The sequence below is a fragment of the Malaclemys terrapin genome, chromosome 1 (genome assembly GCF_027887155.1).
Source record: "Malaclemys terrapin pileata isolate rMalTer1 chromosome 1, rMalTer1.hap1, whole genome shotgun sequence".
Taxonomy (NCBI): domain Eukaryota; kingdom Metazoa; phylum Chordata; order Testudines; family Emydidae; genus Malaclemys; species Malaclemys terrapin.
Window position 1 is genome coordinate 126,982,616 of NC_071505.1, and position 26,652 is coordinate 127,009,267.

Sequence of the window (26,652 nt, forward strand, 5' to 3'; positions counted from 1 at the left end):
ATCTGTTGAGTTTGCAAAATTAGATTGATAGTCTTTTGAGAACAGGTTCTCTGATGAGATTTTTGGTGCTATCTGCTTCTGGTGATGCTGGAAATACTGTGAGAGAGACTGAATTGCCTTTTTCATGTTATTCTGTCAGTTCTGTTTTCTTGTCCTTTCTAGAACCAAGAAGTGAATTATTGGTGAAATATATGACCTGTGATTATCATAATGACCCTTTCTGGTCTTAAAAATCAATGACAGTACAGTGTTATGAAAACAAGACAGAATTGAAATGGAACACTTGCATAATGAATAAAACTGGTTGAAATTTCCTAAGTTTTCAATTTTTGCCAAAAAAATTATTTTCAATGAAAAGGAACACCTGACATTTTTTAATCAAAAGTTTAAAAAGTTTAAAAAATGTTTTTACACCCAATTATGGGGCTATTTAGAAATGTTTGGACAATGAAAAACTTTTGAACAAATTTTTATAAAGACAGTAAAAATTGTTGAAAAATGCCCTTAACATTTCTTGTTGATTTTTTGACTAACTGTAATTAACATTTATTCAAACCCAAAATGTCAGGTTGAGATTGAGTTTGGGGTGGTTTCCATTATTTTATTACAGCCAGTTTAACTATTTCTAGTCATTCACTACCTCACTGTGCAGAAGAGTATTGTACACACTCTTGTAGAAAGGATATTGATGCGGTAAAAGGGGGATATTATGGAAATTAGCAACAAGGAATATAAAGGCTCTTCAATATTTTAATTATGAAGGGAAGTTAAGAAATTAAGTTTATTCTTCAAGGGCCTCTGTGCATTCCCACTAATAGAATTCATTCCTGCTGGCGTTGAGCTGTGGAACTGTATAGAAAAGCCAGGTTCACTGGGGAGAGCGTGCAGTAGCGAGGATGCACTTGTGCTAGGATGACATCATCAATTCAGACTTCATAAGGGAGTGCATTCCTCTTCTATCCACTAGGCTCGATATCAGGCCTGAGATCCACCTCTCCAAGGCAAAATAGCATTAGCAGCTAAGCTTCCCACCTGGCATGGTCCAGCACTGCAAGCTTCATCTAGACAGTCTGCAGCAGTACTGCCATCTCTGTCGGCACTGTCATTGGCACTGCAGCCTCCTTTGGCAGCTTTAAAGTCAACACCATAACCAAAAGACAGATTTCCAGATCTCTGCCTGTTGCTGCTCTGGTGCAAAAGAAGGCTACATGTTCCAGAGAGTCCAAGGAGGAGAAGAGGAGGAAGCATCACTCTGCATTTCTGCCACTGGCACATGTTTCCTTTGGGGACTTCTTACTGGTTTCACTGTCACCTTTGGCACTCAATCCTCAAGTCAGTCTCTGTTGCTTAATTATATAGCTACCTGACCAGTGCTAATACCTCTGACACAGTCGATTTCTCCTCTTATCAGAGAACATCACCCCTCCGTTGATGCTATTAGCGTTGCCTCTGTTGCTTGACTCTATGCAGTGATATTCACCTCTGGCTTCAAACCAAAATATCCCAGAAGAACACTGGATCCCCTCAGAACTGGCCATGAAAGTTCTACCAGTCCAATCTGGAGATCCCATTTGGCTTCCTTAACCAATACTCCATTGGAAATGGAAAGGTATTATGCAGGGCCTTCTTCAGTTATTTATGCAGCCCTGAATTTGGAAGTTCATAATCTCTCTGACATACTGCAAAACCTGACACAGTGATATTGTCTTTGGCACCGGCGTTAATATATGACACCTCAGATTCAATGGTGAGAGAGATGGTCACTGGTATAGCTCTGAGAAGAGCTTCAAACATCATGCCTGGCTTCAAACTGAGTCAGAAGCCAATTAAGGGCCTAACTTTTGAGGGCTCTGACCTCTTTAGTGGTTAGGCAGATGATGCTGGAAAAGCTCAAGACTAAGGACTTGTCTACATGGGATGTAACTGTGTGTCAAGCCAGGGTGTGGATCTATAGTGAACTAGCTTGCTGTGAAGTAACGTCCTGTGTGGACACTTTTACACAGCAGTGAACATTGCTGTTTGAAATGGTACTTCATCAATGGGCACTTTCGAACTTTTATTGCACTGTAGCAGTGTCCACATGGGATGTTACTGCACAGCAAACCAGTGTGTTGCAGAGTCACACCCTGGCTTGTCATGTAATAACATCCCGTCTAGACAAGCCCATAGAGAGTCACCTCCCAATTTGCATCTGTTACTAAAGTTTATGCTGGTCATCGACTATGGATTAAAACAGTGATACATATGGCCTAAAATGGAACAATTCAATTCAACAATTCAATTGAATACAAATCTAGACTTTGATCTAGACTTTGCTGACAACATCGCTCTTATCAATGAAGATGCCAACAGACTACAAAAATTCACAGACTAGGTAAAAGTAGTAATAGAGAAGATAGGTTTGAGATACAATGCAAAGAAATATAAAGTCATTTTAATGGTGACTGCAGGGACAGAAATCAAAATTGAAGAGAAACTGGAGAAGGTGGACAATTTTACGTATCTTGGAAGTACCATCAGCCAAGACGGTACTAGTTCCGAGGAAATAAGAAGAATCGGGAAGGCAAACACTGCATTTGGAAAACTTAAAAACATCTGGCAACTCAAAACATCTCCCTCAAGACAAAACTGAACATATACAAAACAATTGTTATCGCCATCATAACATATAGCAGTGAGACATGGCAACTTACCAAGAAAGATACACAAAAGCTGGATGTATTTCATCACAAATTTCTGAGAAGAATATTGGGAATAACATATAGCGATAGGAAGACGAATGAAGAAGTCAGAAAAATGACTGGACAATGCACCCTCTCACAAATAATCTACAAAAGAAGACATCAGTGGCTGGGACATGTACTGAGAATGGAAAAAGAACGCTTACCAAATACTGCCCTTGAACAGAAACCAGAAAACGCAAGAAGAAAAAAAGGAAGACTGCGAATAACATGGAAATGAACAATTCTGAACGACATCAACATGAAATGGGAAGATTTGGAGAGAAGGGCAGTTGACAGGCAAGGATAGCAAATGTGGGTAGCCCAATGTGCAGCAAAGCATGAACTAACGACTAATTGAAAGCCAAATTACACAGCCTTTTGGTTTCAGAGACAGTCTCCCACTGTTCAACAACAACAGTGTCTCCAACCTGAGAGGTGATATGAACCTCCAGCCTCTTCTAAAATGGCTCCTGTAAAAAGTACACAATACAGAAGTAGGATCCCTCACCATATGTTATCTTTGCCATTAGCTCCCAAACATCACTTTTGACAGGATGCTTCAGAGCCATATACTTCTCTCTCTTCATTTCGGTTCTGATCTCTCTTTCCTCTTCAACATCTGGTATGAGATTACTTTTGATCACTGGGTATTAGATAACATCAGGGATGGTTACTTGATCCAATATCACAGAAGGCTCCCTCAATTTCACATTATAAACTCTCTCATTATAAACTCCTGTTGGAGGTGATAGGCTCCCTTCTTTTAAAGGGTTCTGTAGAGGAGGTTCCTCAGCAACACCAGCAAATAGGCTTTACACCAGATATTTCCTAATATCCAAGAAGGGGAATAGAAACTTCCAAAGGACATTATCCTGGCCTATTCCCTTGATCCTCAGAGACATTAGGGAAATCAGACCAGACAGAGCCGTACGTAGGGTTGCCAGTTTTGGTTAGGCGTATTCCTGGAGGTTTCCTCACATGACATAATCTTTAATTCCTGGAGACTCCAGGACAATCCTGTAGGATTGGCAACCCTTCTGGTATATCGATCTCTTCCAGTTGTTCAGCCGGTCCACCTTCTGCTGTTTCCAGACCTCGTCTCCCAGTGACAAGGGAGGATTCTTCATCCCAACCCAGAGACACTTCATAGTATATTGAATGAGATGCCTGCTATGGTATGTATAAACAACATACCTAGTGCCTTAACACAAAACCAATCATTTATTTATTTTTTTAAAAAAAGAAGCAAGACTTTGTTTGAGAGGGAAGGAAACAGCTCAAACAGAAATAGGAAGCTATTGTGTTTGTGGAGGGGACCAATGAGAACAGTAGAGTGGTTGAAAGAGGATAGGAAAATGCCATGAGCACCTAGTGGTAAGTAGTGAAATACGGGAGCCTCTAAAGGGGAAATAAGAAATATCTGAGAGCTGCCAAAGGGTGAAATTACTATATAATAGTGAACGGCGTGGAGCAAAAAGCAAAAGGAAGTGAATTGTTGGGGTAATGGGCCATCAGAAAATGTCAAGACACCAGAAAAAAGTAAGCACCAGAGGGACAATGGAGTTGGCCAAAAATGACCATGTTCGGTGCATGAGAAGGGGCATTGGAGGCTATTTTTGTCAGCCAAAATAGAAATGGATTAAAATTTCAGTTTGGTAAAATGTTGTTTTTATCAAAATAAATATAATTACAAAATAGTAATCAAAACTAAGCTTTTAAAATCATTGACTTTATGGGCATTCATGGGAATGCCCAATATCATAGTTAGAACTGATACAATATTAGAAATATTTTAGCGAAGACAAGGCGTAAGTAATTCTATCTATTAGGATTCTTTCTTGCAAGTGCTTGCTGTGTTTCAGACAGGTTAAAACTGAGTGTTTTTCTCATTCTTGGAACTGACACACAGCGTTTCTATTATGTCTTATTAAATGCTCTGTCAAGTTTGAAAATCTGCAAAGCTAAAATAAAAGCAATGCCAAGAGAAAGAAGCATTAATACACTTTAATTTTCCAGCTTGTTCATATGATGAGAGCTGGGGGGAGGAGTGGGGAGGAACCAAAGTTCAACGTATTAAATAATGCTGTTTTGGTACTTTATGTGGTTGAAATCAGAAGAAAAGGTCAAATTAACAGAAAAATCCTGGTTTTTGTTATGTACCCAAAACAAAGATTGATTTGCTGATATTATTGACAGCCTAAAACAGAAATCACATGATGCACTCTTTTTCCATCTTCATTACAAAACAAAGGGTAACAGTCATTCTGTAGCATCTTGTGAGTGTAAGTTCACCACATGACACCTTCCTAAGAAAGGTGAGCATTATTCAATTTTACAGATAGGAGAGCAGAGGTGCAGAAAGAATGACTTGAACAAAATACGAGTCTGTGGCAGAATTGGGATAAGAGCCCAACAGTCCTGACCCCCAGCTACTCTGCTAATGATAAATAGAATATTTTACAGCAGAGAAGAGTGCAAGTCACGTTGTTTATACATACCATAGCAGGCATCTCATTCAATATACTTTGAAAATGCATAAAAAGAAATTCGGTTATTTTATGCATCTAGTTGTCCCAAGTCAGATCGGGGTGCAGTTGTGCTAGGACCTATACAAACACATAATAAGACAGACAGTCCCCACTGCAAACACCTTTCAATCTAAATGGACAAGAGAGAAAGGGAGGGATAAAGATGTTCTTTCAAACGAATGTATACATTTCTATGGGAATACCAATGGTGGGTGTGCGGGTGTAAATACCAGTCAGTGGGACTTAAACACATGATCAAAGTTAAGCACATTCCTAAGTGCTGTCCTGAATAAGGATGCAGTTAAATGTGCTTTAGTGCTTTCCTGCCATATTAACTGGGAAGGGGATGTTTCTACAGTCATCTTATGTATCTGTGCCCCTTTTACCAAAAATGTAATGTACAGTACAGTATTTAAAACCTACTAAAATCTCAGATGATTTAAACAGTGCCTATCTTCTCTATAAATAAACAATATCTGACCTATGTACTCTGGACGACTATCAAAGACTCTGGCAGGACATCAGACAGTCACTTAATATAACTTTCCAGCTATTTGTGGAACTCTGCCTCAGTGTCACTGGGAAACAGAGTTGGAGATGACAGTTTGGATTTTCATTCTCCTTCTGGAAGCCATTTCAGTTATGCAGTATGTTATGTATCTTACTGTGCATTTATAGCTTAAGGAATTATTTGCAGATGAAAATAGTCCTGGATAAAGCAGAGATGGATGTAGAATAAAGAAGACATTATAGCTCTGACATTGGTTTAAGTTTTTGAAATTAAATTTACCTTTAATAGCCTTCATTTTCTGTGAAAATGGTAGAAATAATAAATATAAGGATAAAATTATCGCTTAGCAAAATGCCATGTAGAATGCATAATAAAATATTTACATGAACTTGCAAATACCATTTAAACAGTTGTTGTCATGTTAAAATTATATATTAAAACAAAAACATCCCTATCTATTTATTGTGTTACTAACACCCTCTTAAATTATTAAAAATGAAAGTATTTTTATTTAAAATTAGATTTATTTTTCATTATGTACTATGTGTTTTATTTTTGCATTTCTTTCTGCTTGAATGATTAAAATAGAATGGAATAGACTCAGTTTTGTTTGTAGTTTCTAGGCATATCACTTTCAGCTACTCATGCATATTAAAATTCAACAGTGTCCGCAAACATTGTAGGAATATGTTTGTTTTTTTTAATCCTTTTTTTGTGTGAGTGTAACAGGGTTCACAACCTGCCCCTCTTCTTGGGGCCCGCTTGCTGCCCCAATAAGTTTCAGAGAGGCTTCAGGGTTGTGTAACACCCGTGTCTTTATTTACCTACAGTTATCCCACCACCAGTGTCTAGCTATTTACAAGTTTTACGGGATTATTCCATTTCTTTTACAGGCAGAGTCAGCCTTCAGCTAGTTGGCCTCCAGTTCCCCCCCTGACTGACTTCTCTCTGGCTGCCCCTTGCCTTCTGGCTCCATCCCAGCCTTTGTAGCCCTTGGCTTGTCAGGCCAGCAAGTGTTGCCAATTCTCAGGCCGGCATCAGGCCTTTTTCATCAGCCCCAATCTGCTTCCCTTGATTGGAGCTGACTGGGCAGGAGCTAATTAGGTGCTTTTGCACCAGCACCCTGCTACAGTGAAAGTCAGGTCTCAATTACATGGGAGTAAACTGAGAGCAATATTACTGAAGTCAATGAGCCCGACTGTCAGTGAGCCTGAAATATTTTCAGTTTTTCCCTTATGCTAGTTTTACATCATATTAGCTCTTTGGCTTTGATGAAGGTACATCTGTTTTACACTGCTATAATTAAGGAGAATTCAGCCCAACAAAGTTAAGTGGGCATAAGCCCCAACTGAGAGGTGAATCAGTACCCACTGTTTGTTTTTTATTCATGTTAATATTTCTTATTGGTAAGGCCCTACCAAAAACACGGTCCATTTTGAGCAATTTCACAGTTATAGGATTTTTAAAATTGTAAATTTCATTATTTCAGATATTTAAATCTGAAATGTCACAGCATTGTAACTGTAGGGGTCCTGACGCAAAAAGGAGTTGTGTGTGGGAGGGTCACAAGGTTATTGTGGGGGGGGGTCGCGGTACTGCTACTCTTACCTCTGCTGGTGGCGGCGCTGCCTTCAGAGCTGGGCAGCTGGAGAGGGGCGGCTGCTGGCTGGGAGCCCAACTCTGAAGGCAGCGCCACCGCCAGCGGCAGCGCAGAAGTAAGGATGGCATGGTATGGTATTGCTACCCTTACTTCTGCTCTGCTGCTTTCAGAGCTGGGCCCCTGGCCAGCAGCCATCACTCTCCGGCCGCCCAGCTCTGAAGGCAGCAGCGCAGAGGTAAGAGTGGCATGGTATGGCATTGCCACCTTTACTTCTGTGCTGCTGCTCGTGGGTCACTGCCTTCAGGGCTGGGTGCCTGGCCAGTAGCCGCCGCTCTCCGGCCACCCACCTCTGAAGGCAGGTCAGAAGTAAGGGTGACAATACTCTGACTTCCCTACAATAACCTTGTAACCTCCTGCCCCCGCACTCCCCTTTTGGGTTGGGTCCCCTAGTTTGTGAAACACTGGTCTCCCCTGTAAAATCTGTATAGTATAAGGTAAAAGTACACAAAAGACCAGATTTCATGGTCCATGACACGTTTTTCGCGGCCATGAATTTGATAAGACCCTACTTATTGGTTTTAAATTTTGTCTATTTCATCCTAGGCCTTTAAGCTGGGTATTGCTTGCCTGGGCCTCTCAGAGAGAGAGGAAGAGAGGGGAAGCCGATTTGATTGACTTTCAGGATGCAGACCAGCATGCAGGCTAACATGGCTGGTTGCAGTTAGTGGTAGGATTGGAAGTTGTTTTAGAGATGGGGCATGGTCATGGCAATGACTTCATTTGGTTGCTGACCCTTTTTTAGAGAACTATCATGGTGACTAGCCAGGGAGGACCACTGGGACATCAGTGGGGCTACTCACATGTGTAACTTTACTCACTTGCCTAAACATTTTCAGAACCAAGTTCTTAGTGTTATTGGTGAAGATAAAGTAAAAGCATTTAACTATGCATGAAATGTGGGCCTCATCCTTTCAGGACTGGAATTCAGCACATACAGGGGCAGAGTCAGGAGTAGAATTTAGGAGTTGCTGATTCCCAGTTGCATGTGCAGTCGCCTAGTCCATATTGACACATCCTCTGTGAATATATTGATCATGGTGCATATAATAAAATATCTGTAAATTCAATGTAATGCCCTAGCAAACATAGCTGAATGTTTCAAGTAAAAGCAACAGACAGCACAAAATAATAAAGATGCTGATTTTATTGTAGATGGAATTTTATTTGTAATTTTGAAAGTCACTGGCCTTTGGAGACTTTTATTTTGCTAAATTTACTGTACATACACAGCACAATATATTTGTTGAGTCATCTTGTTTAACAGACTCTGACTCTTTAAATGTCATTTCCTCCCTATCTCCATGTTTCTTTTCTGGCTTTCTTCATTCGTACACATATAGTGGAATACCAAAGGAATTTGCATTTTGGGAGATTATGATTATTTTTAATAACGATTGTGCAAAGGAAAGCAGAAATTGAAAACTGATTTAAGATTTTGTCTTAAGCTTTAGCAGTTATTACACTGTTTTACTGTTGAATTAATTCATGTGTAGTGGGAAATTACAGTTGAAACAAAACCTCATTTCATTTGTGTGTGATATTGAAGAGTTTTTTAAGAAGGTGAGTTGGCCTGTGTTTTTCTGAGAGTCTGTGGGCAGTATATTGTTGGCCTGCTGATGGCAAGTTCTGGAAAAAATACTTTTCCTACAGAACCAGGACAGATTTTTCATGTTGCTTTGGTGAGTGGTTTTCATGCAAATTGAATTTTCTTTTAAGATTCATAGAAGATTAGGGTTGGAAGGGACCTCAGGAGGTCATTTAGTCCAACCCCCTTCTCAAAGCAGGACCAACCTCAACTAAATCATCCCAGCCAGGGCTTTGTCAAGCCGGGACTTAAAAACCTCTAAGGATGGAGATTCCACCACCTCCCTAGGTAACCCATTCTGGTGCTTCACCACCCTCCTAGTGAAATAGTTTTTCCTATTATCCAACCTAGACCTCCCCTACTGCAACTTGAGACCATTACTCCTTGTTCTGTCTCTTCTGTTTTCTTGCAGATACTGGGAACTCTGTGTAGGGATACAGGTATATAGATGTATTTTGTGAGCACTAATAGTTCTGGTGGAGTTAGACTCGATAAATGCTACCATTATTTTACTATTATATAGTGACATGTACCCAGTTTATACTCTCAGGGCAGTGCACTGTACTTCCAGTGAAGAAGCACTTACATGGCCTGTAGAAAATAATGAGAACATATTTAAAAGGGATGCCTCCCTTATAAACTAGTATTGCCTGGGAAAAAGTTAAACTGACCAGGAAATTCAGTTAATTTTTCTGTAGATGTATGCCTTGGCACAAAATTAACAGCATGTGAGAACTAAAAGGACACTGACCGCTTGATTTTTTCCCCCAAATAGAATAATTAAAAAATCAGATTTCTAATGTTTGTACCCTTTAAATAGCGTGGCCTGTTTTGTTTTGTTTTTCCTATCACGGAGTAACCTGATAGAAAAAAGTGCTGTCAAGTGTACAGAGTGAACTAACTGAAACAATAGAGAAGTTCCCCCCACCACAGCCACTAATAACTTCTTTCTGTGATGGTAATCTCAGGGATTATTTGTAACCATAAGAGATGCAGTTTTTTGGAGACAGAAAGGAGATATTTTGAGTCAACAATATCCCTTTGTCTGGCTATGCCGAAAGAAGGACAGGAGACATTTGACATGGGTTTAATCAAGCCGCAACTTTATTATTAGATGTCTGGGATTCCCGGCAGATAACAGTGTACAGTGCAGGTAACCCAATGTTTATTCCATAATTACCCAGCGGGCTTTGACCAGCTCCCCCTCTTTTTCCATCCTGGTCCCTCCAGCAAATCCACTGCTGTGACCTTACCATACCCCAGGTGGCGGGCTTCCACCAAACCCCACTTTTTCCCTCCAGGTCTCTCCAACAATTCCATTGCTAGGATCTTACCATCCACCCACCCCTTGTAGAAGGGTGAAAGTGGGCTATAAGAATGGGGGGGTTGGTTCCCTGACGTACCAATCATAGGAGTCCCCAATCATTCATTCCTTTAATGAACACCACTTTTTAAGTCCTTTTCCAAGCCATTTATCTGGTCACTGTATACCTTCCCTATGGAGTACCTGCATTGGACATCCACCACAAGGAGGCAACAGCAATTAACGTGGCTGCCACCTACCCACACCCAGTTGGGTTGCCAGACATCTCCTAATGCCGTCTTTTATATCCATTAAAAACATGACAGCACGTAAGTTGGACAGGTGAACCCCATCCTTCCAAAAGAACTCTGCTGCCCCATATACTATGCCAGGGATGTGAAATTACTGCCCCTCCTGTGGTCCCAAAGAATTTGGCCACCTTCCTGTTCACAGACCTCCTTGCCTTGTCCACGCTGGGGGGGCTCATGGCTTCCCGCCAGGCCCTGTGCTAAAGCATGTCTGACCAAACAATGTTAACTCCTGGAAAAAGTTCAAGGATCACCCCCCAAGTCCCACCTTGCTCTGAGCATTAGTTCCACCCCTTTAAGCATTCCCAAATCATTTTCCCCAAGATGCACCACAATTATATCTGGTGACCGCTGACTGGCCCACACAGCATATGGCAGTGGTATTAGTTGATTCCATGACATGTCCCTCCTTGCATGCCAACTGAGTATCGCTTCATCACTAAAATCCAGCTGCAAACACTCAGGCAATCTGTACGCGTGCATATGGGCCCAAAAGACAATACTGTGCCCGCAGATCCACACCACCGTCTGTATGGCCGGTCGTCCAACATCTGTAATGAGATTACAACAAATTAATGCTGCCCTGATTCTGATTGAGTGGGACCAAATTCATGGGCTGGCCGCCCCCAACCTCATCAGCCCCCGTCTCAACATGATAACAAACTGATGTGCTGTGAAGGGACTCCCATCACCATGTATCAAAAGGGGGCCTTCCCCCTTCAGCCATATCATCCTATAGGCCTTCAAAGCCTGAACGGAGCTGACCCCAGGCTCACCATCCTCCCAGAGGATAACAGATTCAACCCGGCTGACTTGATCTGTCTTTGACCTTCGCAAGTGTAGTATCACTGAATGCTCATGCCATTGTACGTCATGCAGTTCCAAAGCCCTTCTCATAGAGTCCCTACCAGACCCAGGTACTAGCTCACTGATCCTGAAAGCACCAAAAATTGCTATCAAGAATGCTGCCCTGAACAAGGCCACCTCCTGTCTACTATGACTACGGTGCCAAGGATCTGCACGAGATCCCTGAGCATGTAAACTGTGATGGGATAATGGGAATCCACCCTGGGGCCAACGGTATGCGACCACCAAGCCAAAACCCATCAAACTAAAAAACCATTGCAAGGATCAGGAATAACCATTTAGCCTACTGACAAATGTAATGGCAGAAAGGCAATTCAAGATTGTGGAGGATGCCAGTTGACAGGTTGCCAAGGACAGCATGTACCGCAGCACCTGTTCCTCTCTAATGGGCCATATTGTGACCGGCCTTCCTGATCCTGAAATTGCATGAAATCATTAAAACTTCTCTCATAGCTCTGCCACGTGCATGGAGCAACCAATCTCCACACCACAGTGACAACCATTCTACATCCAGGTTCCATAGCGCTAGTGGCATCTGCCTGGGTTCCCAGCTGGCTTCTGGTGCCAGCTCCAGAAATCTGTAGACCTGAAAATGAGACAAGGCGTCTGCTATGCCATTATCAACCCCAGAGAGGTTATGAAGCAATGTAAGTTTCCTGGAGCCCTTTGCACTGCTTTGAAGCTCACCCCTTGAACCAGCTTGCATTGTGTCACCCACGCCCCATTCATACAGGGTCTAACCTGGAGGTGGCATTTGTTCTATCCTGCGTCCTGTTGCACCATTGTGGCAGGAAAGTGCTGTATGAGAACCAAAACATGTTTTGCAAGCATGCCTGAATGTACAGACACTGCAAAAAACAACTGCTATGATTAAATGCATGCCCTTAAATGTATTTTATACCTGCATAGCTAAAGAAGGCAGCCTTAGCAAGGGCTGGCCCCAGCCACTGGAAGAACTTTAAGTTAGGCTGTAGCAGCTGTGCAATATCATGCATCTGCTTACTGGGGTGTGTCCCCCCCAGATGAGCTGAGACAGTTTCTGACCGGCCCATTTGATACCCCGTCATGTCCCTACCCCTGTGGGGTTTTTTCTTTTCCTTTTTTATGCCTCAGAAGAACCACTAGTGCCCGTAATCCACACCGTAACAGAAAGCACATCTGACTTCATTGTTTGCAATGAGAGGAAAATTAGTTAAACGTTTTTCATTCATTGGCCATTTGTCTCTTTAGTCCTTAACTGAAATCCATTTACCATTGTCGCTGTGTTACCAGTAATGTACAGTGGTAAAGGCAGGCTGTCATCTTAACAAAGACAATTCCATGATTCATATTACTGAAGATTAATACAGCAAATTGCACATCATCTTGCTTTGTATGTATGTGCATAGATAGATAAATACACATTAGGACCTGCTTACAATGAATTGTGATATAGTGAAACTCTGTATAGTGAAGTGGAGAGAAATGCCTAGTGTATTTTATTGCACTGCACTACACACAGATTGCTCTTTCTATTATAGTGAAATTCTGCTTAGGGTTAAGATATTCTGTGAAATAAAAACTTCCTCTTTGTAGGTGAGGATGTGGGCATACTGTATACACACTGACACATACTTTAGGAGGAGCAAGAAGGTGATGACAATTAATCTTCTGGAAGATGCGTTTTTTGTGTGTGAGAGTAAGGATATGTTTTATTTTTGGGGGGTGGGGATTGATACAGTGGCCAAAACATTTTTATTGTTATTAAAAGGTTGAAATTTTTATTCCTCCATAGCATAAGCTGGTTTGTTGCTATGGGCTTGCTTGGGGAAGCTGAGTATTTGTTTATTTACAATATTTTTTTTAAATAAAAGAGCATAGAGGTATTCGGATTTTGTGGTACAGCATTATACAAATAATTATATTTACTTTGTAAACCAAAATATATGAGGGAAAGAAAACAGAGTAGACTTTGGCCTGCTTAACTTGACAGTGTAATAGTTTATTCACAGGTTACTAATTTGTGCTGGTCCCTATGTATATTTCACTAGGGCTATGCATGTGCTCCATTGTTCCACACCTACACACTTGCTCTTCTTGTGGTAGGTGCCAAAAGTGTAAGCGGTAGTGCGCACCAACGCCTCTCCAGTTCCTTCTTACCACTGCCTGGCCTGAGTTGGAATCTCCGGTGTCCGGAACTGATCCTCCTTCTATTTGAGTACTGCTTGTCAGACACCCACAGTAGAATACACATAAGGAGAGGCACGCAAAGAAAAATATTAAGTTATTGATTCTTCGTAACTGGAGTTCTTGTATTCCTGCCTTGTATTCCACTACCCACTCTCCTTCCCCTCTGCTTTGGACCTCTCTGATTCGTGGTAAGAGGAGGAACTAGAGAGGCGTCAGTCCGCACCACCCCTTATACTCCCAGCACAGAGCACAAGGAGAGCAAGGGCGCAGGCACTGACCAATGGACACTAGAATTCTCTGATCTCAGGCACATGGAGTGAATGCATACCCACCGTGCCATACAGATAGAGACCCCGCATTTTGAAATACTCATTACGAAGGGTAAGTAGCTTCCCTTTTTTGAGAGGGCTTGAATGTGTATGAAACAGTATTTGGAATGTGTATTTCATTTTGAAGAGTAAATACTATTTCTCTTTCTTAAAACAAGTGCCGTAGAGCACTCTGTGAAAAATATTTCATTATTTATAGCCGTACCATACTGTACCTGCCCAAAGACACTGACAGTCTGGGAGAGGTATGTTCCATGTTCTCTGCGAAAGAAGGTAATTTTAGTGACCCCTCACTCCTGATCATCTGACTCATAACTATCCTGGGCTGCGTTTTCAGTGCAATGCCTGGAGAAATAGCCAAAGTTTTATGTATTTGGTGCCTGTAATCTATGGTGTGTATATAGTAGTACCACATGAATTAAGACCCAATTTCGCACTCAGTTACAGGATTGTAACTCCTATTGACTTTGAGGGCTGAATTGGGCCAACTGTATGTCATTGTAATGGTGGAGAATATCTACTAAACTTTTCTGGAACTTTTTTGCTGATTTTATTGATGTTGTATTAAACAATTACTGCAATGCTATTTAATGTATTTCTTTAGTACTGTCCTAAGTCTTGCTTTTAAAACTATATATATACACATACATATACGAAGAGAGAAGTAAGAATGCATTGCTTTGGGGTTATTTACATCTTATTAACACTCTTTTTAATAACTCACACCTGAGGGGGGACACAAAAAACATGTGGTTAATACATACAATGTATTGATGATGTACTAAAGAGCTCTATTTTCTCTGCCAAAAAAGCTCTGCATATCATTACCAGGAATTGGAAGTGTCACAGATTCCAAAGCAATAAATGCATATCAAACGCCATCTGATAACTGCATTTTGCTTTTAATTAAAAGGTCTGTTTAAACATGTTTGGCCAATTTCACTGCTGACATACACATTTCCAATCTAGGCGTGCAACTTGTTTGTGTCAGCAGCAAATTTGGCACATTTTCTAAAGTTCTGAAGGAATGTCACTCCTGCACATAACTCTCATGTGTGAAGAATCAGAAATGTGTTTCTGCAGCACTTTCTGAAGGTATACAAAGTGAGAGTTTAATCACCAAAGGGGTAAAAGAGTTACATCCTGGATACATTTACACACAAGACAATCAGAGACTTCCACTAAAGGTTTTTGGCATCAACTCTTACCTTCCAGCAGATGTTTTCTAAAGGTAGTTTGCCATACTTAAGTTGTTTATGAAATAAAGAACCATTATTATAACAGAAGTGTGAACATGTCTTTATTTAACATGTGTAATCCTAGTTTCTTGTGACTAAACCAACCTTAGCAACAATTTTGCAACAGAAGAGAAGGGAGGTTGATTTTTTCTCACTTCAGTTACATTGATACATAGTGTTCAGCGTGATTATAATTACTCTATCATGGCTAGAATCAGATTTGGCAATCCAGTGGTGGAATATTAAATGTGTTTGCAGCATAACAGCTGAGTTTTAAACATTGCTAGGAAGGAATTTGATATGTGATCATTTCCAGAGCACAAAGTATAGTGTATAATCTATTGTTTAAGTTTCAAAAGGTAAATGATTCTCTTTTCCCAACAGTTCATTATTTACATCCCATGTGATTTCTTTATTTTAAATACTTTTGATACATCACTTGAAAACCTAGAAACTAATTGATCATGAAAAACAGAATGTGAAACTAACATCATTATACGAGACAGAGTACTGTACCCTTTCTGTGGAATCTTCAGTTCCTGGGCATTGAACAGTTGCTGAATTGTTGATCAAATTCCACTGTAATGCTGGACCTCACTTATTAAAGACGACGGGGGCAGATTTAGTCCATTATGTCTAGCATATATTGTAGAAGATGATCCGGCATTTTTGGGCTGACGTCCCATCTGATCTTACCACATCAGCACATTTGGGCCACGTTGGTACTTGCATCAGAGCATTACATTTGGATGGGAATCTTCCAAGCAACACTTAGGTGTGGTAAAAATGCTGTAGATAATTCTGACTGTGGCATTCTTCCTTTTGGGGAGAGTTTTGTGAATTATTAACAATGAAATTCAGAAACAACAAAATTTAGCATTTTGTTTCAAATTCATGAAAGTGGACCAATTTTGGCAGCTTTTGATTTGAAAACAGGATAGAAATCAAAATGTGGACGGGATCTAAACTCTGATGCTTCTGGGCATGCATTAATCTTTAAGGGAGGAGGGGTTGAATTTTTTTTCTTCAGTTATTCTAAACTGCCTACACTTACTTGCACCTTCCACTGAATTATCTGGTACTGGCTTTATCAGAGACAGGATATTGTATAAGGGGGGTGACTGGTGTGATCAAGTGTATCATTTCTTATGTTCCTATACACACAGAGGATAAGAGTAACTCTGAGAAAAATTCTCTCTTTTAATTTTAGGCCCTCAGAAGTTGTACCAACCAGAATCCACTCTCAACTACCTTGGGCATGTGCCTGCTCTGATGTCACAGATAACAGAAAAGGGACCGTGCTGCAGCATAGATCTGGAGGTTAGCGGCAAACAACCGGGAAACTGATTTTTCATTAAAAACAGACTTTTCTACTTTATGAAAGGTAAGGCATTCTTTAAAAAAATATTTTTAAAATAAATAGTTGATTGTTCACATTTTGATCAATGTTCATATTTTTGATAGAATAGAGAATCAAACCAAGTACAGTCCTGCAGAGTACAGTTAGCTTCAATATGCTGGTATAGTCTAAATTTCTGTAAAGCTTTGAAGTCCATTAATGTTGCAATCTCTTTTTAATTTGGTACTGTGCACCACTCTTCTCAGGCTACTTGCTTTCAGATCTACATTCTTTCATTTCCATTTTTCAGTTACAACATCCTTCTTGTTAAACCTGCATTACACAGCTTGTCAGGAAGAAGATTCTTGTGTTAGAGATCAATTGAATAATGTCTACTGTTTGAGGCGTCTCTTGTTGTTTTGTCTGTAGCGTTAACAATCGTATATTGATTGATTGGAACAGTATGTATGCAAATAACACAAGTCCCAAGGCATGCTTAGTCCTTGCATATTCACAGTTTAAATATGGGTTGCAGGCTCTTAATCTGTTTCAAAAGCCTTTGCTTTTTAACATGGTATCTATTTGTTATATAATTCTGTGACTACTTAAATCTGTTATTATTTTGTGTCTCATGCTAGCTTGTATCTGCTTATTTCACTCAGAACTTAAGAGTTGCTTAGTTTGCGTTGAAGGAAAACTAACAGCATAATATATTTAAGGTGGAAATCTGACGCCAAACTTTTCATATATACCGGGGGTAAACTTGGATCCCTAATCGTACTTTTCAGAGAGATTGTATCAATGTATATACAAACAATTTCTAACGTGAAAAGGATGCTGTACGATGGAGCATGGGTTCTCATCATATTTTTTTTTTATTTCCAGTATTCTAAAGACTATGATGAGACAAAATCCGTTCTCTTAGTTTAGTGGCTAGAGCAGGGAGCTTGGAGTCAGAACTCCCCATTACATGATCTTGGGCGAGTCATTTGAACAACTCTCTGAACCTCATTTGCCATTCTGTAGAATCGGTATAACAATACCTATCTCACAGAGATACTGTGAAGCATAGTTAATGTGCAAAAGCTTTGTGATCCACACATGAAAGGTGCAGTGTATGTAGTATTGCAGTACTAACTAGGCTGGGCTGATTTAACATGGAATACCATGGTACTGATAGTCATAGGAGCAAAGTTTGGCTTCCAGGGTTTATAGACTGACTAATCCTTGAGGCCAGAAAAACCTCTTTGGCTGTTCCTTTGTTGTCCTCCTTGTGTGGCCACTCTCCATGACAGTCCCACAGGGCCCTGTTCTTGGCCCACTCTTTTTCAATCTCTACAGACTTTCTCTAGGGGATAGTGTGTACTCACGTTGCTTCAGTTACCATCTTACACTACTGACTAAAAAATCTAAACCTCTCCACTGCTGATCTGTCCTCCTCCGTAGAATCCATTCTTCTTACATCTCCTTCTGGAGGTCTCCTTGTCAACTAAAATTTGACATGGCTTAACTGAACTCTCTCCCTTCATCTAAAACCCTCCTGGCTTCCCCATTTTGTCTGTCAGTATCGACAGTGCCACCATCCTCCCTGACAAAAAGCACCATAGACTGTGACTCATCTTTCACTCCTACCTTTTTTTGCCCACACAGACATGTTGTGTGGAAATCTTGCCACTCCTTCCTCATGACATTTCTCAGATCCAATCTTTGCTCTCTTTCAACATCTAAAACTCTCTTGAGTACTGAGGTTACTCCTCATTGTCCTCAGTCCTGATCAGGCCATTGGACTCTACCACAGTAGTACAAATAATAAAGAAAGAATTCACATTAACCACTACATCTTACCACTACCATGTGTAAAAAAAAAAACCTAAGGGGCAAATTGTATCTCGTGTATTAGAAGGGGGAGGGTGGAGGACACACAGCATGTCCCCTTCTCACCTGATCTGTGCCCCAGGGCAGGGACCAGACACAATTCTAGTCCTTATGCTCACAGTGTGTAAAGGTTGCTCAGAGCTAGTACTGACTGTTGCAATAGCCTCCTCAAAGAAGGTTTCTGCCACTCCAGCCCATTAACCAGTAGAGCTGGCCTCACTTGAGAGGACACATTCTTTATGCTGTGCAAAGGTGTTCACATGTTGTACCCTGCTCCCTTAGAGCTTCTGAAGGCATCATGCCTACCTTAGCACAGTGCTTCCTGGAACTGCCAAAGGGTGCAAGGTATCTCAGCATCCCCCATACTATGGGATGTGCCAAGCAACCCCCTCACACATACACATATGTGCTGGTCTCTGGGGTAAACTTACTTTGTCAAATATACTGTACATCCTCCCTGACCTTCTCAAATGCATGCAAATGGAGAGTGATTCCAGACCAGTATAAATAACGGGCTCAACTCTTACCCTCCATGGCCTTGCTCCAGGTATCTTGTCTGTCTTCTTTCTCCTCCTTTTTTGCACCATTCCTCTAGCACTGGTCTCTCTTCTGTGCCCTGCCATGGAATGTCACCACTGTTGGTGCAAGAGGCATGTCCTCTGCAACAGCTGCCCTCCATCTAACTGCCTCATTGACTCTTCCTGTCTGTTCAAGTCTCTGAAAACATGTTTTCTTTCTTGCCCGTCATTTCTTAATTTCTCTGTCCCTCTGGGTAAAATTCACTCTTGTGCAGAGAGTCAGCCTTACATATGTCCCATTTTGTTGTGTAAGATACTGGAGAATCTAACAACTAAACCCGAGGCAAAAACTGACCTATAGTAATCCTATATAGTCCCTTTAAAGCACAGCAGTACCAAAAGGGTTTCAGCAGAAAAGAGGTTAAAAGAGAACTCCTGTGAAATTCAATATTACATTCATTTTTTTTTTAAAACATGAGTTAATGTTTACACTGAAGGTTCTTTTCTGACTACAGGCTGAACAAGGAAGGAAACAAAACAGTTGAGTTGCCTATTTAAGGCAGCTACTTTCTCTATGGCTTTTTCTTTCCTCTGTTTAATTCCTGATACCCTAGAGATATGGTTTCCTCCTTCAGCAGAAACTCTGACCTCAAAAATAGCAAGCTCCAAAATAAACACAGCAAAAAAAAAATCAATTGTTTCACACACATGCTAAGTAACCAAAACCGTTTCCATGCTATAGCTGGAACTCATAATCATTTTTGGAGCTGGAAATTGGGCTTTCACTTCTCTGAGATGTAAAAATATTTTGTGTTCATACTGAATGTCACTCTTTCCCAACAGATTTGTTAGAACATAGGGTCCCATTCATCAATAATTTGGCTCCACTCTTGCCACCTTTGCAGAATATCTGCAGCCCTACTTGGCACTTAGGTATGATGCTGGGCTGGCTACATTGTGAATACTGAAGGAGACCCCCTAGCATGTTCTTACTGAAGGTGAGCTCTCATCCTGCTGATAGACATAATTACAGCCTGGAGACAGCTGGAAGAGCAACAGTTTATCAAGAAGAGACTCCCAATAAAAATATATATCTATTTCCTTTTCAGTTCCTTCCCAGTGCTTTTTTCCCTTTGTTTTAAACCTTTGTGCTCTGATTCAGTGACAGAAAGGTATGAAAGAAAGAAGCAGCCCAGCATGGACTGCCCTTCTGGATTGGGTCCATGATGGTAATCCAATCCAAATGGAACTCCAGGCTGTCTCACTGCCACTGCCACTGTCTTCACTTCCATTTCCAGATGGATCAGAATTCACAGTTTATATTAAATCAATTTCCAGGAAAGAAACTTCTATCATCAAATGGTTTTAAAAGAAAAAAAAAGTACATTATCTGAATGTACCCCCTCCCAGCTGAGTTTAGTTAGCAGTTATACTGTACCTTTCTGTCAGGAGCCTGCTAAAGTTATATCTAACCCAAACAGACTAAAAATTCTGGGGGGAAAACATTCAGGGGTCTTAAGTCTACAAGTTAAATCTCCACTGACCAGTACTGTAAGGGAGTATTTTGGGAATTTGGCCACTGAGCTGTTGCCTTTCTGCAGCTGCATGGAAAAGTTAATTTGGCCTTGTTTACGAATATTGCTCAGTGGTCAAAAATTTCTTCTGACCTTGTATAAGAGATTGTTTTAAAGCTGAAACAGGTTCAAGAATAGCAGACTGTGGGGTCTTCAAGCATACCTCAAACCCCCGTCTCACTCACACACACAAAGCACAAAGTTAAACTCACACTGTCTCTCTCATACACACACAGCTACTCCCAAACTGACCATACCCTGGAAGTACTGAGTTCATGCTTGGGAGGTGAATTCTCTGTCTCTTCTCACATGTGTATGCCAGCTAAATTTGTGCAGCACAGAATATACTTGGGTCCTGGAATATATAATTACAAATAGAGCCTATAAAATCTTTCATTTTGATTGAAATGTATATGTTGCTTCAAGTATTTTGAAGTCTCAGAAATTAACTTTAATTCAAGAGGGAACATGAAGCATTTTTGATTCAGGCAGACAGCTCTGTTCTGTTAGCTTATGGGGAAAGAGGAACAGCTAGAGAATAGGGGAGGAAGACAGCAGTTGTATACTTTTCCATCTAAGATACAGCAGAGGGTTTTTTTTATTTCATCGTATTAGACGAGTCCACTGGGAATTTATTTTGAAATGAAATATACCAAACCATTTATGATTTACAAAGGGGAGGGGGAAATAAAAGCCTTAACAATATCTTGTGTTTGATCTATTTGTCACTATAAAAATATTGACAAAAGGCAAAATAATGGCATTCATTTATCTTTATTATTGTTGGCTTGCTTTAGTGCTTTCTTATTAAAGGCAAACTCCTATTTAGATGCGAAATTAACCCTTTTACTGCTGCACAGAAATGAAAAGCTAAATCTCTGTACACAAAAATCTCTTATAAATAGGATTTTTTTTTAAAAAAAACTCTAATCCAAATAATCTGTATAGGATTCCTATTCAGAAAGATGTCATGTGTCATAAGAAACTTTTTAGGGACATCAAAATATATATGGTAAAGTTTATGCAAAGTTTGATTCAAAAATATCTTTAACAAGCAACCTTCCATGTAAAATTAGAGGCATACTGTTGTTTATCTATTTGCAAAAGTAGTTCTGAAAATAAATACTTTATGGGGGAAAAGGAACATTTAAAACCTCAAATCATATGTGGGTGTATTGTAAGGGCCTGTTTTCCCTTCAACGTTAGCTCAAAGTATAGCTCAAGTGTTGCCCCTGACTCGACTCCTGTCCACACACAGATGTCTCCTGGTTGAGTTGGATGGAGTTTTAAACTCAAGCCAACTGGCCTCTAAGGGAGGATGGCTTGAAACTCCAGTGCTGCTGATGCTCAAGGTAGTAATGCAGTAAAGATGCAGCTAAAGACTACAGGCTCGAGTTTGTTTGCGGCACAATTCATCAGCTGCAAACCCAAACACGCTGTGGTATGTCTATACTGGAACTGGGCGGTGTAATTTCCTCCTCGAATAGGCATACTAATACTAGCTCTGGTTGAGTTAGTGCCCTAAAAATAGAAGTGTAGTCATAGTGGCACGAGTACCAGGAGGGGCTAGTGGCCTGATTGCGTACCTAAAGTCTCAGGCAGGATCGTACTCGAGGCAGCTAGCCCCCTGCACCACCCTGGCTACAGTTCTATCTTTAGTGTGCTAGCTTGATCCGTGATAGTTTGGGTATGTTTACTCCAGCTGGAAATCACACCCTACAGCTCCAGTGTAGACATACCCTGTTTGGATCCAGTGTTGTTTGGCAATGTGGCTGCTCTAGCCTGAGTATGAGCAGCCATACTGAGAAATGGCACTTGAGCTGCACAGAGTGATTGGATTAGCTAGAGGCAAGGTGGCAACTCAAGGCAGTGTTGCACTGAAGACGAGCCCTAAGCCATTATGCTTCAAGTCATTGGCATTTTTTCTTTATTGTTGTTTCATTTACAGAGAGGCAGATTTGAGACAATTACTGCCATGTCCTAATTTTAAGGGAAACTGTTAAATTGAACTGTTCATTCCATACAAGTCCTATAGAATACCATTAATGTAAATCAGTACTGCTGTTATTGTACTGTATTTGAGAGAGCCTGTAGCAAGTCTATAGAGAACTGTTGATGTTCACTACACAATTATAGAAGCTAGCTATGGAAAAAGTCTGTTAGGTTATTCAGGTCCATTTCCCTTGACAATGCAGGCTTGTTCCCTTTTGTACATAATCTGTTAGGTATTATATTCTCTTTAGCTTTGCATGGTGAATGAAATTCACCCCTGTGCAGAGTGGCCAGCACACGCCCTATGCACCACATAAGGTACATATGTCTTCTTTTGATAACTGAATTTCACTCTGTATGAATAAACCATCTCAACAGCCTCCCTTAACAATTATGGGAAAGTGACAGCTGTCTTAAGTCTAGCTCTCTATAGAAAAACAATAAAGAAAGTTTTGTTGCAGACCTGGAGTTGATATGTTTCTATTGATTTGAGAATCTTTTAAGTTCCAAAATTATTAGTCTAGTATTTTCCCCAGTCTGTTTTACTTGCCCCAAGCAATGAGGTTTTTACCACATCTGTTGGAGACTATTATGGTGACTAGTATATTGTAAAATATACATAGTCATTGTTACAATGTTTTTCCTAATATTCAGCCTAACTTTTCCCTTTCATAATTACATTTTTACCTTGTGAAATCCTAAGTACTTTCTCTCTCACCTTGATGTTTATATCTTTCAAATATTTGAAGATTTATCATGCCACTTCATTTCCCTAAGAAATCTTTAAACCAAAGTGTGTATATATTTAGTTATTTCTAATCTCTCCTAATCAGTAATTCCTACCCGCCCCCTATTCATTTATACTTATCAGCATAGCCCCTTATCTTTGTAACCAAGACTGAGCTATAGCATAATAATTACTTACAGCATAAGGATCCTGAAAAGACGCACCTAACTTGACTCAGCTGAGTAATTCTAATTAAGTCAATGTTCACTTCAATGTCTGCCTGGAAGATCGGACCCTCATGTAGCACTTATTGAATTTTTTCATCTTCCAAACTCATTTAAAATGTAAACTATTTGGCAAGCCAACCTTGTCTGTATAGATAATTATGTAGCTCCCAGCACTGTAATGTCTGAGCTCCTCCTTGGAGAGACAGGGTGAATGAGATAATATCTTGTATTGGACCAGAGCTCTTCTTCAGGTCTGGAAAACTTACTTAGAGTTTCACAGCTAAATACAAGTCGGAACAGATTGTTTAGCATACGTAGTTAACACATATTTCAAGGGACTTGAGTAAGTTTCCCAGACCTGAAGAAGAGCTCTGTGAAATCTTGAAAGCATCCATCTCTCCACAACAGAAGTTGGTCCAATAAAAAATATTACCTCACCCACCTAGGCTCTAATATCCTCAACCGACATGGCTACAACAACTTTGTGTGAGCACCTCCTTAAATTTATGTATTTGTCATCTGCACATCTACAGAACATACTGCAGGTAACATCGTGATGCTCATTTTACAGATTAGGAAATAGAGACAAAGAGTTTAAGTGATTTGCCAAAGGACACAAACGGGAATCAGTGTCACAGCAGGGATTGGAAATAGTACCCAGTCCTGTACTTAGATCCCTAGTTGGTACCATTTTCACATAAAATTCATCCCTGTGCAGCGGGCTAATGAACGCCCTTGCCACGCTTAAGACCCACTTACATTCTATACCAGCCCTCAAAATAGAACTTAAGAGGTACATAGACCTTCCGGGAATCTGCAAGGGGAGTGAATTTCACCCACAGAGAGAAACACCCGTCCACACCTGTATCTTATTTTATTTGAATTTTTTCTCCCTTCACACTCTAAATTTAGGGCTAGATTGTACTCCATGTTACTTCACTTAGAAGGAAGTCATTTGGCTGTCCTGGGGTGGGTAGCACAGAGGGGAGACGTGAAATATATACGTTATACATAAATATATATATTTAAAGCTTTCACACTTCTCTTCTCCTCTGTTCTACCTACTCCAGATCAGTCAGATATCCCCCTCAACATGCAGTAAGATAGAGTACAATCTGATCCTAAATTTAGAGTGCAAAGGAAGAAAGATGTCAAATAAATTAAGAGACAGGTGTTACTGTCTATGGATGAAGAGGAGAGCTGTAACACAGATGGGGGGCCAGGGTGTTTATATATGTCAAAATCATGGACTGCATTTTGGCATTTCTGGCACCTTATGAACCCACTACAAAACCGTTGAGAGCTTCAGATGGCACTTGTGTCTTTTATTCTTCCTTTCCCCAGAAACCTGGGTAGAGGCTGCTGACAAAGACATGGTCATATATTAATGCAGCTTTTTCAGCATAGAGTTGGCACCATTAAACACTCAGCATCCACTACCCCAGGTCCTCAAGGTGGATTCCCATACTCAGGCAATAGCAGAGCACAGGCAATATGGAGTGGCACATACTAAGTATTTAGTGGCATCCCCTATACAGTATACATATGACTAATGGGCATGCAATTTCACATTGTTTTAGACTTAGGCCACATATGTCTACAAAAGGAGTTTTATTGTGGGGAAGAGGTGATAAGAGGTCTCCTCCTTCATTATTCTTAGCTTTTCTTTTGTTCCATTGTTGAGTGTCTTGGGGAGTGGAGAGGGTTGTGATGAGCCTTCTCTCAGTGAAATCTTACAGGAACATGCAGTTTGAAAAAAAATAAAAAGGCGTTGCTTTATTAAAACAATTCTTTTAGTTGCCAAGGCAACAGTGCTTACATAAATGATGAAGAGAAAAGGAATTTATATAAAAAGATACATTAGGTTGTTATGGTAACTCTAATACTTTTGAAAATAACTAAGAAACACTTTGGGGTGGTAGTGTTGACCTTTTTATTCCAGACAATATTTACAAGTCTAGTTTCATCCCAGTTCATATATCCCAGTTCATCATTGAAATCACAGCAATTCTGTATTCCCAATAGTAGCATCTGAATTTCTGGGCGTATATGTGGCCATTGAAATCTTGCATTAGCAAATAGCATCCTGGCTCAAAGGACCTTAGTCCTGCTGAGGCTGGGTACAGAAATAAGCAGTAACAAGGCTAGCCTAAATATTTTGAGGTGGGCCTGCAAGACACTTTCCACCCCTCTTTCCCCAAGCGAAGCCAAATCCCGTATGCAATGATTGCCACATTAGGCACACATGTGGCCTCTGGATTCTGGGAAGAGCCATTGAGATGACTCCTCAGGATCTAGTACTAGACTAAAGGCTCTTTTATATTAATGGGTGATTGTTCAGGGTGTCTCCTGTGCTGCAGAAGAATTGGAAACCAGTTCTCTGTACTGGGATCTGGACATAAATGCCAACGTTTAAAAATATTTAGGGACAGCTCACCAAAAAAGCAGAAGTCCGATGGCTATAAACATGGTAGCAAAATGTGGCTTATTTTATCTCTTCTTCCAGTGATTTAACAATAGAATCCAGAGTAGCTGGCAATATTAATATTCCATCCAGGCTCAAAATAGTGCTCCATCCCATTCTACCACTCTTAAAAGTACACACTGTTTGCCAGGAAAATTCAGTAAACAAAAATGAATTAACATATAATTTGTCTTTTCTTGCTTTTTGTCCCCATTTTCTGACATTCCAAGTTCATGTTCAAACCATTTTCTCTCTTTGCTCTTTTCTGTTCTTTATTCTCTTCTTTCTCTCAACTTCTCTCCTCTCATTTTCCTTTCATATTTATATTTTCCTGTTACTAGTCCTCTCCCATATTGTTTTTGCCTCCCTTAATCCCTTTCTTCTCTTTTCTCCCTTGTGCTTTTTTCGCCTCCATTCTCCCCTCTTACTTCCACCTATGTTCCATACTCATCCAAGACCCCCCACATCTCTCTAATATTAATAATACCTGTATATTCCTTTTCTCAAGTATTAAGTAATTAATGTTTCCTAACCCCCATCAGGCAGAATATTATTATCCCCATTTTAAAATGGGGAGAAACCGAAGCAGACACATTAAATAACTTGACCAAACTACAGAAGAAGTCATTGTCAGACCATTGATTACCATGCAAGTATAACAATGTATAGATCCTTTACATTCAAGACCACTCTCCTCTCATGCTTATAAACTGCC

The 26,652-nt window shown here is 40.3% G+C and overlaps 1 long non-coding RNA gene across 7 annotated transcripts in view; it reads left to right on the forward strand.

Annotated features, from left to right (window-relative positions):
• LOC128842406 (uncharacterized) overlaps positions 1 to 26,652 on the forward strand; it is a 128,537-nt gene that overhangs the window by 62,038 nt on the left and 39,847 nt on the right. For all 7 annotated transcript variants that reach the window (XR_008445994.1, XR_008445995.1, XR_008445991.1 and 4 more), the window contains one exon: positions 16,432 to 16,605. This is a non-coding gene — a long non-coding RNA (uncharacterized LOC128842406). The remainder of the gene's footprint in view (positions 1 to 16,431; positions 16,606 to 26,652) is intronic.